The sequence below is a fragment of the Euleptes europaea genome, chromosome 8 (assembly GCF_029931775.1).
Source record: "Euleptes europaea isolate rEulEur1 chromosome 8, rEulEur1.hap1, whole genome shotgun sequence".
Classification (NCBI taxonomy): Eukaryota; Metazoa; Chordata; class Lepidosauria; order Squamata; family Sphaerodactylidae; genus Euleptes; species Euleptes europaea.
Window position 1 is genome coordinate 28,115,901 of NC_079319.1, and position 14,692 is coordinate 28,130,592.

Here is a 14,692-nt window from a genome sequence, read left to right on the forward strand (position 1 = left end):
GAGGATCTGAATCTCAGATGCACCCTGGAGTTTTGTTGTTAAAATGAAATCCTTGCGCAAAGTGGCAGAAGAGGGCTTACTTTCTACCTTGCATCTATAAACTATTCTATAGAAAACGTTTGACCCTATGACCACTTATGTAGGCAGAGAAAACTCCTGAAGACATGGAACATCTTTGGATACTGGCAGATATTGACTTTCTTCCTCTTCTTCCTGGCCAGAACTAGGAAATACCTTGGTAGCCATCAGATTTGATGATGTCAAAGCCAGTTCAGCACTGACTTGTCATGCACACTAAATACATGGACTGCAGTTAAGATGTTCGTTGATGGTGGTGCCAAAAAATGAATGGATCCTTGAAGCAAACAAAACACACTTTTTATGTTTTCCCGTGAGATTCTGGCCTACTCCTTGTGTGCAAGCACACTTCAATATGGTGTGTCAACTGATGAAACCATGAGAAAACTTGAGATGTGTTCCCATTAGCAGATAATTGATTTTTAAATACTCTATTATCCCAAAGTTGGCATCTAATTATTTTCTTTCAGTACCATGACATCCTAGTGGTAGTTTCAAGAGGCAATGATTGTTTGGAATGTAACACAGTGGTGGGCAACAGAGGTTCAGCTTGAAAAGGAAGGAGGCGGTGGTGTTTTTGTCTTTTTTGTATGCGGTCTGATTGACAAGTTTGACGGATTGTGTGGCACAACAGAGAGACATGCAAGATGAAGCAATGGGAAGCTTGTAGATGGTGTCGGGCTCCAGCTGGGAAAAGACTTCAGTGCAGAGATCAAATGCATTACCTTTTGTCAAACAAATCAGCTCGGCCTTTAGGTCAGCCATATTTATAGTTAAGAACTGATTAGACAAACACCCTACACACTTAAGAGTCAACTGGGAAAAAGCCACACTGCTTTGCATACCCATGAGCACAATATTGTCTGACGGAAGATGGGAGGGGCAGTGTTGGAGTCTTGCTAGGTATGGATGCTTATGAAAATGTCTGCTGGTGAATTTCTCCACTGAATTTGGTTTTCCTGCTCATTGGCACAACACGCCAACATTGATCCATCTGTGCTCCACCACTGCCCCACTATCCTTATTTCAGCACAAACAAACTATTTTGTGTGGGGGGAAATTTGGTTAGAAAATACTTACTCTCTCACATATTTACTTCTAGAACTCAAAGGCACCCAATGAAGTTGGTGGGCAGTAGGTACAGGGCAGATGAAAGGAAGAGCAACTTGCTGCTGAGGCCACTTTGGGGAGGGGCTGTGACTCAGTGGTACAGAATCTGCTTGGTATGTAGAAGGTTCAATCCCTTGAATCTGAATCTAAAACAATCAGGTGGTTGGTAATGTAGAAGACCTGTACCTAAGACCCTGGAGAGTCGCTGCCAGTCTGCATAGACAGTACAGACTCTGTTGGGTTCCAATTTAGTATAAGGCAGTTTCTTGTGTTCATTTTTTCCTGGGGCTTGTGGAATTCATTGCGATGAGAAGTGATGATAGTAAGTAATTTAATTGGCTTTAAAAGGAAACTGGACATAGTAATGAAGAGTAGGTTCTTCAGTCTTCCAAGTATGATACAACACTAACAGGTCTTTAAGATAGAGTTGCCAGGTCCCTCTTTGCAACTGGCGGGAGATTTTGGGGGTGGAGCCTGAAGAGGGCGGGTGTGAGAGATCCCCTCTCTCTGAGTTCACTTCTCCAAATCAAATGTTCAGACGTTGATAAAGAAACAAAGGATTTATTGAAGACATCAGGAGATGAGACAGGCACAGGTAGAAAGTTGCAAGTGAGGGGCTATTCGGGTTTACAGAATATATTGACTCCAGGGCACTGGGGCACTGGGGTTCACACTTATTGTTATGGGAAGTTACAAGCTTGGCATAATACAAAACATCAGACGAGTCCCAGGAAGTCTGGTGAAGCTATCACACTTCCAAGGCCGCATCGGCCTGAGGGAGTACTGACAGGAAGAACAGCGGGGGGGAAGATACTAGGGGCAATCAGGCCTGGCGCCTGAGACCAGAAGGTGTGAACTGCTTTTACGAGTTCACTGATAACAAAGCACATAGACAGAGACCCTCACATTCTGCCCCCCTTAAGGCCCCCCTCCAGGGTCCTCGAGAGGGCGAGGCTTATCGGGATAAGCGAGGTGGAATTCTCGGATCAAGCGAGGGGCCGCCATGTGAGGTGCGGCCACCCACTCGTCGTGAGCGGACCCAAGGTTTTTCCAACGAACAAAGTAAAACAGTTTCCCTTTCTTCCATTTGGAATCTAAAACCTTGGATATTTCCAAATGGGTATCCCCCCCTACCACGGTAGGAATCTCGTGTGCGGGAGGGGGGTGGAACTGGGGAGCTGGCACATAAGGTTTGAGGAGGCTTATATGAAAGACTGGATGGACCCCCTTGAGGGTCTTTGGGAGTTCCAGTTCCACGGTAACCTCGTTGATTACTCTGGTAATGGGGAAAGGTCCCACATAACGGTCGCTCAATTTTTTGCAGGGACGCAGAGAGCGGAGGTTTTTAGTGGACAGATAGACTTGCTCTCCCACCTTAAGTTCCCATCCCGGAGACCGGTGTTTGTCTGCCTGTTCCTTGTACTTGCTTTTTGCCCTCTCAAGATTCTTGAGCAGCCATGGCCAGGTAGATTTGACTACCTGAATCCACTCCTGAAGATCAGGGGTGGACTGGAGCTCTGGCGTGACGGGAGCGGAACCGAAAGGACCGAATTCCGTCCCGTATATTACTTGGAAGGGACTAAAGCCGGTAGAGGAATGAGGCGCATTGTTGTACGCATATTCGGCAAATGGCAGCAGGTCGACCCAGTCGTCCTGGTGGAAATTTACATAGCAACGCAAATAACATTCTACCACCGCGTTTACTCGTTCAGTTTGACCATCCGTCTGGGGGTGATAGGCGGAAGAAAGGCCCTGTTCCTCCACCCCCATTAGCTTTAGGAAGGCTCGCCAAAATTTGGCAACAAACTGGACCCCCCGGTCGGAGAGGACCTTCCTCGGGATCGAGTGTAGCCTGAGGACGTGTGTGACGAACAGTTTAGCCAAGCCCTGGGCTGAAGGAAGACCTGCACATGGAACGAAATGGACCTGTTTGGAAAAGAGGTCCGTGATTACCCAGAGAACCGTCTTTCCCCGACTTGGAGGTAGGTCGGTGATAAAATCCATGGCGATGACTTCCCAGGGACGGGAGGGGTTCTCAAGCGGTTTGAGAAGCCCTGGGGGTTTTCCCATCCGTCTTTTAGCTGTGGCGCAAGTGGGGCAGCTGCGCACGTACAGCTCTACATCGGATCTCATACCGGGCCACCAAAACTGCCTCCGTACCAGGTGAAGAGTTTTGATGAAACCAAAATGACCCGCCAACCTGGCACCATGTACAAGTCCCAATACCTCTTTACGAAGGGAGGACGGGACATATAGTTTTCCCCCTTGCACCCACCAGGTGTTGGTTCGTTCCAAGCCCGTGGGGAGGAGATGGTGCTCCTCCTCCTGTAAGGAGGCGTCCCGGAGCCGCTGTTGAAAGGCTTCCGGGATACCTTTGAGCGTAGGGGGGGTGTCAGGTTGTTGGGCTTGGGACCGGGTAGTGACGGCTAAGCTAGGAACCTCCCCTCGCTGCTCGGGAGTGAACAGGGAGTCGACTGGGCGATCGAAATCGTTGCGATACTGGGGAAGTCGTGACAAAGCGTCGGCTAGGGCATTCTCTTTGCCAGGGACATGCTTGAGGGTGAACCGGAATTTTGCGAAGAATTGGGCCCACCGAATTTGTTTGGCGTTGAGCTTTCTAGCTCCCTTGAGAGCCTCGAGATTCTTGTGATCGGTACACACTTCAAACGGCAGCTCGGCACCTTCTAAAAAGTGCCTCCATATGGTGAGGGCATGTTTGACCGCCGCCGCCTCCTTCTCCCAAATAGCCCAGTTGATTTCGGACTGGGAAAACTTCTTGGAGAAGTAGGCGCATGGTCTCAACCGCCCCCCTTCATCCCTCTGCAATAGGGCCCCGCCCATGGCCACATCCGAGGCATCCACTTGCACCACAAAAGGCTTGGTGCAATCCGGGTGAGCCAAAACGGGTTCGGATGAAAAAAGCAGCTTTAAACGTTCAAAAGCTTGCTGGCACTGGGGGGACCATTGCAAACGGGCTGAGGGAAGCGCGGCGCTAGCCCCCTTGTCCTTGGTACGCAACAGGGCAGTGAGGGGAAGCGCAACTTGGGCAAAGTTGGGAATGAAGTTGCGGTAAAAGTTAGCGAATCCCAAAAACTGCTGAAGCTGGCGGCGGGTAGTGGGGGGTTCCCAATCCCGCACCGCCTGGACCTTTGCGGGGTCCATTTCTAACCCTTGGTGGGAAATCACGTACCCAAGAAATGTAATGGAAGGTTGGTGGAAATCACATTTGGACACCTTAGCATATAGTTTGTGCTCCCGCAGCCGCTGGAGCACTTCTCGCACTAGGCGCACATGTTCTTCCATGGTTTCAGAGTAAATAAGGATGTCATCGAGAAATACCACCACCCCCCGAAACAGCAAATCATGTAAAACCTCATTAATTAATTGCATAAACACACTGGGAGCCCCCGAAAGTCCGAAAGGCATGACTAGGTATTCAAACATTCCAAAACAGCTGGAAAAGGCTGTTTTGGGTTCGTCTCCTTCTTTAATGCGAATGCGGTGGTATGCTTCCACTAAGTCCAGTTTGGTGAAGATTCGGCCCTCCTTTAATTGTGCTAGAAGATCGGGAATAAGAGGGAGAGGGTAAGCGTTAGACTGGGTGACGGCGTTTAGCCTACGAAAGTCAATGCACAGTCTTAAATCTCCCGTCTTTTTCTTCACAAAGAAGGCTGGGGCCGAATAAGGAGCCTTGGAAGGGCGTATGAAACCCCTCGCCAAGTTGGCATCCAGATAGTCTCGTAACACCACCTTTTCACTAGGGCTCATGGGGTAGACCTTCCCTTTAGACAGTTTGCCTTCCCCCACAATTTCGATGGCGCAGTCCGTCTCTCTGTGGGGGGGTAGTTCGTCACATTCCCTAACATCAAAGACGTCCGCAAACTGCGAGTATTCAGTGGGCAGTTGAGGAGGAACGGTGGCTGGGGGGGGGGCCTACCACAGCGGCGGCCGGAGATCGGACAACCCGTTCCTTGTCATGTAATCTACAGGGGTTTTCGGGAAACGAGAGCACCCGTTCAACCCAGTCGATGGACGGGTTGTGTCCCCGTAGCCAGTTCATCCCTAACACCACAGGGGTTACTATAGGGGCGATGGTAAAATACAAGCGTTCCCAATGTTCCCCCACGGACATAATCACGGCTGCGGTTCTGTGGGTCACCGGGCCCCGTTTAAAATCACTCCCGTCCATTTGGGAAAAGCGGAGGGGTCCCGGAAGCCGCTTGCGCCGGACTCCCAGTTTCCTGGCAGTGTCCTCACTAATCATGGTGCGGGCACACCCCGAGTCAACCAAAGCGGGGAATTCTAAACTGGGACCCCCTTTTGGTAGGGAAAGGTGAACACGCACATATACATTGTCCTCTTGGGCGCTTACCATCGGTGGAGCTCCTTGCACAACAACAGGGGCGGTCTGCTGCGGAGCCCCCTCTACAGCAGACCGACGGCGTTTTTTGCCGGCTGTTCCCACTCCTCCTCCTCGCTGGAAGAGGGGGAAAGAGTGGTGGCGGTCGGGGACCCGTCCGAATCAAAAGTAGTACTTGTAATCCGGGACCCCGTTGGGCCAGTAGAAGTGGAGACCCCGTCCTGGGGGCGCGCATGGAGAGCGGAGGGTGCGCCGGAACGTCGGCCCGGTGGTCCGCTCCTGCGGCGGGGCTGGTCCTCGGCAGCCGCCTTCTGTGGTTCAGTCGGGGCTTGGCGTGGGGGGTTGGGACGGCCCGAACGAGAGGGGCATTGCGACGCAAAGTGTCCCTTACCTCCGCAGGTCAGGCAGACACCGGTCTCAAAACGCTTGCGGCGTTCAGCGGCCGAGGGACCCCCGCTGCCCCCCAGTCGGAAGTCTCGGCCCCGGTCGCTCCGGGGTCTCGGGTCTCGTCCAATGCGTTGTTTGGACAAGGTCAAAAGTTGTTTGCGATTCTCGATGTCGGCAGCGTGGCGAACCCAACCTTCCACATCCGGGGGGTTCCCTTGCATAAAGGCCCAATGTTGGAGGTCCGGGTTGAGGCTGAAACACTGTACCAAAGTGGCCTCACTCCAGTCCAGGATTCGGCTGGCCAGTGACTGGAACTCACTTGCATACTGCGCCACCGACTTGGTCCCTTGGCGCAGTTGCATCAGGGAGGCTTTAGCCCGCTCTCCCAGAGTCGGGTCCTCAAAGCGGTTTCGGAGTGCTACCATAAACTCGTCCAGGGTTCGCAGCACCGGCGAGCGGAGTTCATACTGCAACACCATCCAGGCGGCCGCCTCCCCTTGCAGTAATGAAGCCACGTACTGCACCCGGGACTCCTCGGAAGTGAAGGTTCGGCCTTGTTCTCGCATAAAAATGTCCACTTGGACCATGAAAAAGGTCAGCTGGTCCCCTGAACCGTCATACGTGACTTTCAGGTCCCGACGGGACGGGAGGCTAGGAGGCGCGGGAGGGGCTGCCGGTGCTCCGTCCGGGAGATTGCCGACGGGCGGTTGCACTTTCAGCGCGTCCAGGGCCGCTGCCATCTCACCCATCACACGCTGCATGGTCTCCATCTGCTCCTGCATAGCTTGGCGATCCTCCTGCCACTGCTTGCGTTCTTCCTCCATCAGGGCCTCCTTGCGTGCCGGGTCCCCTTCGAGTCCCGTGCTGGGGAAGGCCAATCGGCGATCCTTCGCCGCGGTTCGGGAGAGAGACCAACCCTTGGGGGAGTCCAGCCAATTGTTAAAAAGTCCTCGGGGACGTCCGTCCCGGCCTTGGTCGGGGATGGGATCCCTAGGCTTCTTTGGCTTGGCACCCTCCTCCTTGGGGTCCGGTTTCTCCGGCACCACCGGTTCATTCGGTGCGTCAGGGGTAGTAGGGGTGTTCTCCTCGTCGCCTTGCATTCTGTCCCAAATGGTACAGCAGCAGTCCGAGAGGCAAGGACTTGCAACTTAATGTGAGAGATCCCCTCTCTCTGAGTTCACTTCTCCAAATCAAATGTTCAGACGTTGATAAAGAAACAAAGGATTTATTGAAGACATCAGGAGATGAGACAGGCACAGGTAGAAAGTTGCAAGTGAGGGGCTATTCGGGTTTACAGAATATATTGACTCCAGGGCACTGGGGCACTGGGGTTCACACTTATTGTTATGGGAAGTTACAAGCTTGGCATAATACAAAACATCAGACGAGTCCCAGGAAGTCTGGTGAAGCTATCACACTTCCAAGGCCGCATCGGCCTGAGGGAGTACTGACAGGAAGAACAGCGGGGGGAAGATACTAGGGGCAATCAGGCCTGGCGCCTGAGACCAGAAGGTGTGAACTGCTTTTACGAGTTCACTGATAACAAAGCAGGTGATGGGAAGCAGAGACACATAGACAGAGACCCTCACAGCGGGGTTTGGGGAGGGGAGGGACTTCAATGCCATAGAGTTCAATTGCCAAAGTGGCCATTTTTCTCCAGATGATTTGATATCTATCAGCTGGAGAACAGTTGAATTAGCAGGAGATCTCCTGCTATTACCTGGCAGTTGGCAACCCTACTCTAAGAACAAAGCCAGTCAATAAAAAGTCAAAACAAGCTCAAGCACATCTATCCTAACTGTAAGCAGTTTAACACCAACTTTCCCCCCATATATATTTTAGAGAATTACCTTTTTATTTAAATGTATCAGCATCAACCAGATGGATACAATTTTTGTTGATTAGGTTTAATGGTATAGCACATTTAAATACTGCAATTCCTATCTTATTTATCTCACAGCACATTTTGTTATACTTTTGTTCACATCTGTATCCCATATTGAAAACTCTATTCAGATGATACTTAAACTTGAGTACCTGCAACCTTTTTGGATCGCTAAGATTCTTTTTTGGTAACATCACTTTGCTCACAGTAGCTACTGGATACTTCACATGGAAATGTTGCCCAAATACAGATTAAAACTGCTTCCAACACATCTGGGCTTGGTTTTAAATAAATATGAGGTTTGAAACTCTTACTATTTCAGGAAATGAAATACAGTTTGCATTTACATAGGATTTTTATGATGTACAAATGCCTGCATGGTCTTTGCTTTAATTTTTGGGAATTTTATGATGTACTTTACTTGGTTAGGGGCCAAAAGCAGGAAAAATTCAACACCTATGGGAAGAGCTGGCGTGTTGGATCTGTATTATTATGATCATATGCCTGCAATCAGCAAGATGCCTGCAGACAGACCCCACACACACACACTATGTATAAGCAGATTCTTTGGGAGACAGAATGCCACAGGATGCTTGTTGTTCTGGTCTCTATCTAGGGACCTGTGAACCCAGCAGAAACAATCCAAGTCTTCCTTTCCCCCTTCTTCTCCCTCAGTTTAGCAACACTATCAGTAATGACAATATTGGCCATTAAAGAAAAGGGCTACAGGGTCAGTCTGACCCATTGGCAGGACAATGCAGGCAACCTCAAACAACCGATTTAGGGAACCGGACAATTTGTTAGTTATTTCAAGTGCCACAAGAAGTTGGGCTAAAGTATGATAATTTTGTAGCTTCTTGGACTTGCATTTTGTGGTTTCCTGGCTTTAAAAAATTCTAAAGCAATGCCTGGAAGATAAAAGAGTTTTTGCGAGTGTCTTGAATTTGAAGCCCAAAAGATAAATTATTTAGGATGAAAATGTTCAATACTATATATGATGTGAGACACCTGTATATCTTTGCTATTCAACATTTTGGAGGCTGTAGCCCTTCAATGATCCCCTCTTGAGTTAGAGGAAATGGTCAAAGGAGCAAAACTGCTTTAAAAAAACAACAACCTAGCAATAAAAGGCTTGATGAATGAGGCATGTAATAAATGTCCTTAGTAGGGACATTACTGCATTTTGCAGCCACACTCTTTCACTTTCAAAACACGTTTCAGTTTTCTGTGTTCATTGTCAAACTTGTGAGTCTTTATCTTTGTGCCATTATCTGTTTCCTCTCAATATATATATATTTTTCTCATTGACATTATTTTACTACATTATTTTCAGATTATTTTGGTGCGTAAAAGACACATTGTGTATAAATGGCAGTAAAAATAACATTAAAAGGGCATGAGACACAAATATTGGAACAGCAGCAACGACTATAGGTGAAACAAAACAAACCCCCCCCCCAAATGTCCAAAAACTAGAAGACGTGAAAAGGGCATATTGATATACATTGCACAATTATATCTCATTCTTACCACATACACACATCTTTCAATCCAATAAGCAGGCAAGGTCTTGAATTTACAGATCAGCAGAGCTGGTAGACAGACAGAAGCAGCCAACTTCTGGCATCAAAACAGAGATAGATAGGCTTTAACTACAAAACAGCATGTTTCAAGCCATTGTTTTCTCTAGATAGTAGTAGCAGGAATACTGTGTTCATTTAAATTAAACTGGTTCCTTGGATAATAAAGTAATTAAAGAAGCCACCAAGGAAAAAAACCCAATTTATTTGACTCATGTTCATAAAACCTACAACAAAAGGCCTGAAGGTACAAATAATGTGGTTAGGATGGTAGATTGACATAAAAAAACCCAAATGCATTTCAGCATTAATTATTGTCCCTTGTCTGAAAACAGTAGTGATTTTAACCTTTTTTTACTCTTAAAGAAAAACTAGGAATGGAATGGTTAGTCCAGACAATCATGTGATATTTAACTTTTTAACCTCTACATACTGGCTTTGGGTTCTCATTGTTCCCTCAGGATTGCCCAGACACGAATTAGCAGAATTTCCCTGCCAGAGCCTAGACGCTCGACCAAGCAACCCTGTGCTCCCTTGGCCCACAGTCTTATTTTCTCTAAACGGTATACTGCCCCTACACTACTGAGCAGGATTTTGGCAAAATTTGCCTTCTCCTTGACTCCTCTTTTTTTCAGATCCGTATGGCTGCTACCAATTGTTTCTTCAAGCGAATGGTTTCAGCCCACAGCATACTTTTTATTTAAATACACTACTACCTTTCCTCTTCTTGACCAGCCTCCTTAGCACTCTCATCTCTCTCACCCCCAAGCATAATCCCTTCTGATTTTGTGACATTTCTTCAGATCCCCTCTCCGAATAGCTTCTCTTTGCCTTAGTTTCCCAATTTTCTCAGGCCTTATTTCCCCCTTAGGTACAGCTTTCTCTGCACTCGCCAGTGGCAAAAAGGGATCTGGCAACCCTACTGCTCAGCCAATCAGGGCTATAGATTTCACTATCCACAAGCACAATAGAACATAGATATAATGAAAAGAGAAAACTATTTCACCTCCTTATAGGGATGCAAGGTCTTCAATGTAGGGTTGCCAAACTCCAGGTACTAGCTGGAGATCTCCTGCTATTACAACTGCTCTCCAGCCACTAGAGATCAGTTCATCTGGAGAAAATGGTTGCTTTGGCAACTGGACTCTATGGCATTGAAGCTCCTCCCCTCCACAAACCTCACTCTCTTCAGGCTCCACCCCAAAAACCTCCCGCCGGTGGTGGCAACCCTACTTCAATGCCAGAGTCCAATTGCCAAATTGGCCATTTTCTCCAGGTGAACTGATCTCTATTGGCTGGAGATCAGTTGTAATAGCAGGAGATTTCCAGCTAATACCTGGAGGTTGGCAATCATACCTCCTTATACCTTATTGGCTTCAAAAATGTAATACAAAATATAATAAACTGAGACAATTCAAGTATACCAGTGCTTTCAGATTATTTAGTGTTTTATCAAGACATGTAGCCAAGAATGTCTAGTGGCATTAGCAGTTAGAAACACATTCTCTTGAAACTTCATGGTATATGCCTGTAACCTTTCTACAAATGGTAACTAAGGAACTGGTACTTTCTCCTTGCTTTACTACCAGAATTAGTATGACTTTAGAGAAAACCTGAATTTGTCCATGTTTGTTTCACATTCAGGTTTTGTCTGATTTTCCTATAATGTGTTTCAGATAAATATGTAAGATATCAGCTTGGATTATTCGGGTAGCACTGTTACCTGTTAAAACTGAATTATGTAAGCTATCAGTATGATTTAGTTGTAATGAGTAGGGATGAATGAATATTCCATATTTGTAGCGCTATCCTAAGCAGAGTCACACCATTCTATGTTCACTGAAGTCAATAGTCTTTGAATGATGGAAATTTGCTTAGGATCACACTGTTGGTTTCTTTCTGTAATTATTTTTGTCAACTGTTTCATATCTATTGGGTTGGAGACCCATGTGTATTGCATACACATCTTACATGGTTTTATATGTACTTTTTATACACAATGCAAACCATTGACACTCACCTAATGATTCATGCTGATTTATCAATATGGAGAGCACATTAAAAATGTGTCCTTTTTCCAGGTATAAACTGTGCAAGAAAATACAAGATGCCATAAAAATAAATATTCACAAATTGGATTTTCACAAAAGAGAAGTGAAATCCAAATGTAGTCACAGAAGCAGGGACGAGGTATTTTAAATCCTCTTTATTAAGGGGTAGCCTTGGAAAAGCTATCCAATCCTAAAGTGAATAGGCGATAGGCTTCCCTCTCAATCCCAAATACTGTATGCCCAATACTATACCTGCCTGATAAGCAATGGGTCATATGGGTGGAGCTTATCGATAGACTTAAGAAGCAGGACATAAAACCAGTGAGTTTTCTATTTTCCTACTGTGCTCATGACAGCAATTTTCAGGGTGAGGTGCATTCTAACATGAATATATAAAGCTGCCTTGTACTAAATCAGACCAGGCAACATTCACTGTGAGGAAAGAGAAAACAGTGCAAAATTTCTGAATATCATGGACTGGATTTGTACAAGAGAGAAGCAAAATCAGAAAAGAAATGTTCAAGTCAAAATAGCAAAGATGAGAACTTCAAAGCCATTGATGCTGTTGAAACACATACTGTGCCATCCTAAGCAGAGCTGTGCTAGGGTCGCCAACCTCCAGGTACTAGCTGGAGATCTCCCGCTATTACAACTGATCTCCAGCTGATAGAGATCAGTTCACCTAGAGAAAAGGGCCACTTCGGCAATTGGACTCTATGGCATTGAAGTCCCTCTCCTCCCCAAACCCTGCCCTCCTCAGGCTCTGCCCCAAAATTACCATGTATTTCCCAGCCCAGAGCTGGCAACCCTGTGCTGTACCCATCTAAGCTCTTGAGTACAGGGGAGTCAGAAAGGTGTCATTTTGTTTTGGTTGAACAGGTGCACTGCCAGTGTCACTTGTGAAAGCACCTGGAGAGAGACCATGGTTTGCACAGATCTTGCTTATTTTGGACTTCCTTTTCAATTGTGATCCATCATGAAGAAAAGTCCTATGCTTTTAGACTGGTTTGTGCTAGGGGGAAAGAAGCTCGGTGTCTCTTCTTCTCACTTGACTCGTAATCAGTGGGCCGGGTGAGTAGGGTTGCCAACCTCCAGGTACTGGAGGAGATCGCCTGCTATTACAACTGATCTCCAGCCGATAGAGATCAGTGCACCTGGAGAAAAATGGCCGCCTTGGCAATTGCATTGAAGTCCCTCCCCTCTCCAAACCCCGCCCTCCTCAGGCTCTACCCCAAAAACCTCTCGCTGGTGACAAAGAGGCAATGCTATGGGTGGGGCTCCTTCTGCCCAATAGTTAAATACGGCTGTAACTTTCTGCGGCATACGTGCCAGTTTGAGTGGGAGGCAGAGCACATTAAGAGCAATCCACCTCTGAAAAAGAGTTAATACTGTAGGTATTTCAATATTCACCCCCACTGGGATATTTACGTTAGAGCTTTATATAAGTTTTCTTTGGCACAACCATTTCATGTTTCTAATCTCTTAACTACTTTTCCAGAGGAGTGACTTAGAGGCTGTAGCTTAATGTAGATATCATTTTTACCGTTGCGGGAGAAAATCACTGTTTTCAGCCCTGGGGTGGTGACGGTGGTGGAATTGTGTGTTATGCAAAAGTTAAGCGAAACAGCTGAAATAACCTTCGTAAATCACGACACACCGTCTAGTGGAAAAATCAACAGATGACAAAAGGTTAGAACTCACAGCGCTGAAGTGTAAGCTGATTCACTTTCTCCGATGAATGTGTGTTTATGTGTGTGAGTTTATACAGCATTGTCAGAAAAGCTGAGCAATTACAATGACACAAATATGGAACAAAACTTGTTCAGCCTTTCCACTTAGGGACCAACCACATTACTGGTTTTGCATTCATTTCCAAAGGCTGCTTTTCTGTTTTAAATGCAGCTGGTCGGTACCTATATTTTTTCTGCTTTGGGGAGTAAAAGCAGTGAGGAAATGGCAGGAGGGGAAAGAGTTAAAGCTTCCAAGAGCTGGTCTGTTTGAAAAAGTAACCCCATTGGTTGCATTTGCAACAGAAAGGAAATCTTATAAACACCAGAGGATTTGTGATCTGGAAATGAGGGTTCATATACATGTTCCAAAGTCCTCATGTTTGCTGGGCAAAAAAATAATGACTTTATATCACACGTGCAATGGGAGTATTATGCCTTCCAGATACCAACTCTTTTCTGTTTGCGACCACAGGTCAATAGCATTGTTAAGAGAAAGTCTCTTTACTCAGTTTCTCCCTGAAATCCAACAATGCTTTTCTTTTATATTCTTTTCCTTTTCTTTTTTTTTAAAGGAATTTGGAGTCAGTTTCTAGTCAAAGAGAAATTTGATCAAAGAGAAATTTGAATAGCAGAGGATCATGGAGGGTCCACAAAATTTCTGAATTTCACTCTGAATTTCAGAGGCAGACAATGGGCGAAAACGCATGGTCGCTTTAGCCTCCTTTATTCCCTGTTTCAGCCAGGATTCAGCCAGGGTCGAATGCATGCGTTTCACCGAACATGTGTTTGATCCTGGCTAGATCCTGGCTGAAACAGGGAATAAAGGAGGCTAAAGCGATCATGCATTTTCGCCCAATGTCTTCCTAAACCTTCCTGCCCTACTGCTAGAGCACTACCTTGTGATACATAACATAAAACAACTGCAAGGGCTGAAGTTACAAAAGGATGAGTTCAACTCTCAGCAAAGAGAAATGAAAGAGAAACCCCTGCCTTAAAAGGTGTGTGTGTGTGTGTGGGGGGGATAAGCAGATGAATCATTGGCTATATTTTAAAAAGTGAATTTTGAAAATGAAATCCCCCTCTCCACAACAAACCACATGTCACAGGGAGAATAAGCTGTAGCCTGCTGTTTTTGCCTCCTCAAACCACCCCATGGATAGGGTTGCCAGCTCCAGGTTCAGAATTACCTGCAGATTTTGGGGTGGAGCCTGAGGAGGGCGGAGTTTGGAGAGGGAAGGGACTTCAATGCCATAGAGTCCAATTGCCAAAGTGGCTATTTTCTCCAGGGGGACTGATCTCTATCAACTGGAGATCAGTTGTAATAGTGGGAGATTTCCAGCCACCACCTGGAGGTTGGCAACCTTACCCATTGAGCCGCTATTGTCTTGGGTTAGTTGTGTGGCTGCATGTAAGTTTCACAACAGAGCAAATGGGGTGGCTCCATGGGGCATTTTGAGAGCGTGGTAACAGCCAGGGAGGGTGAAACGGCTACAGCTGCTTCTCCTTGCATT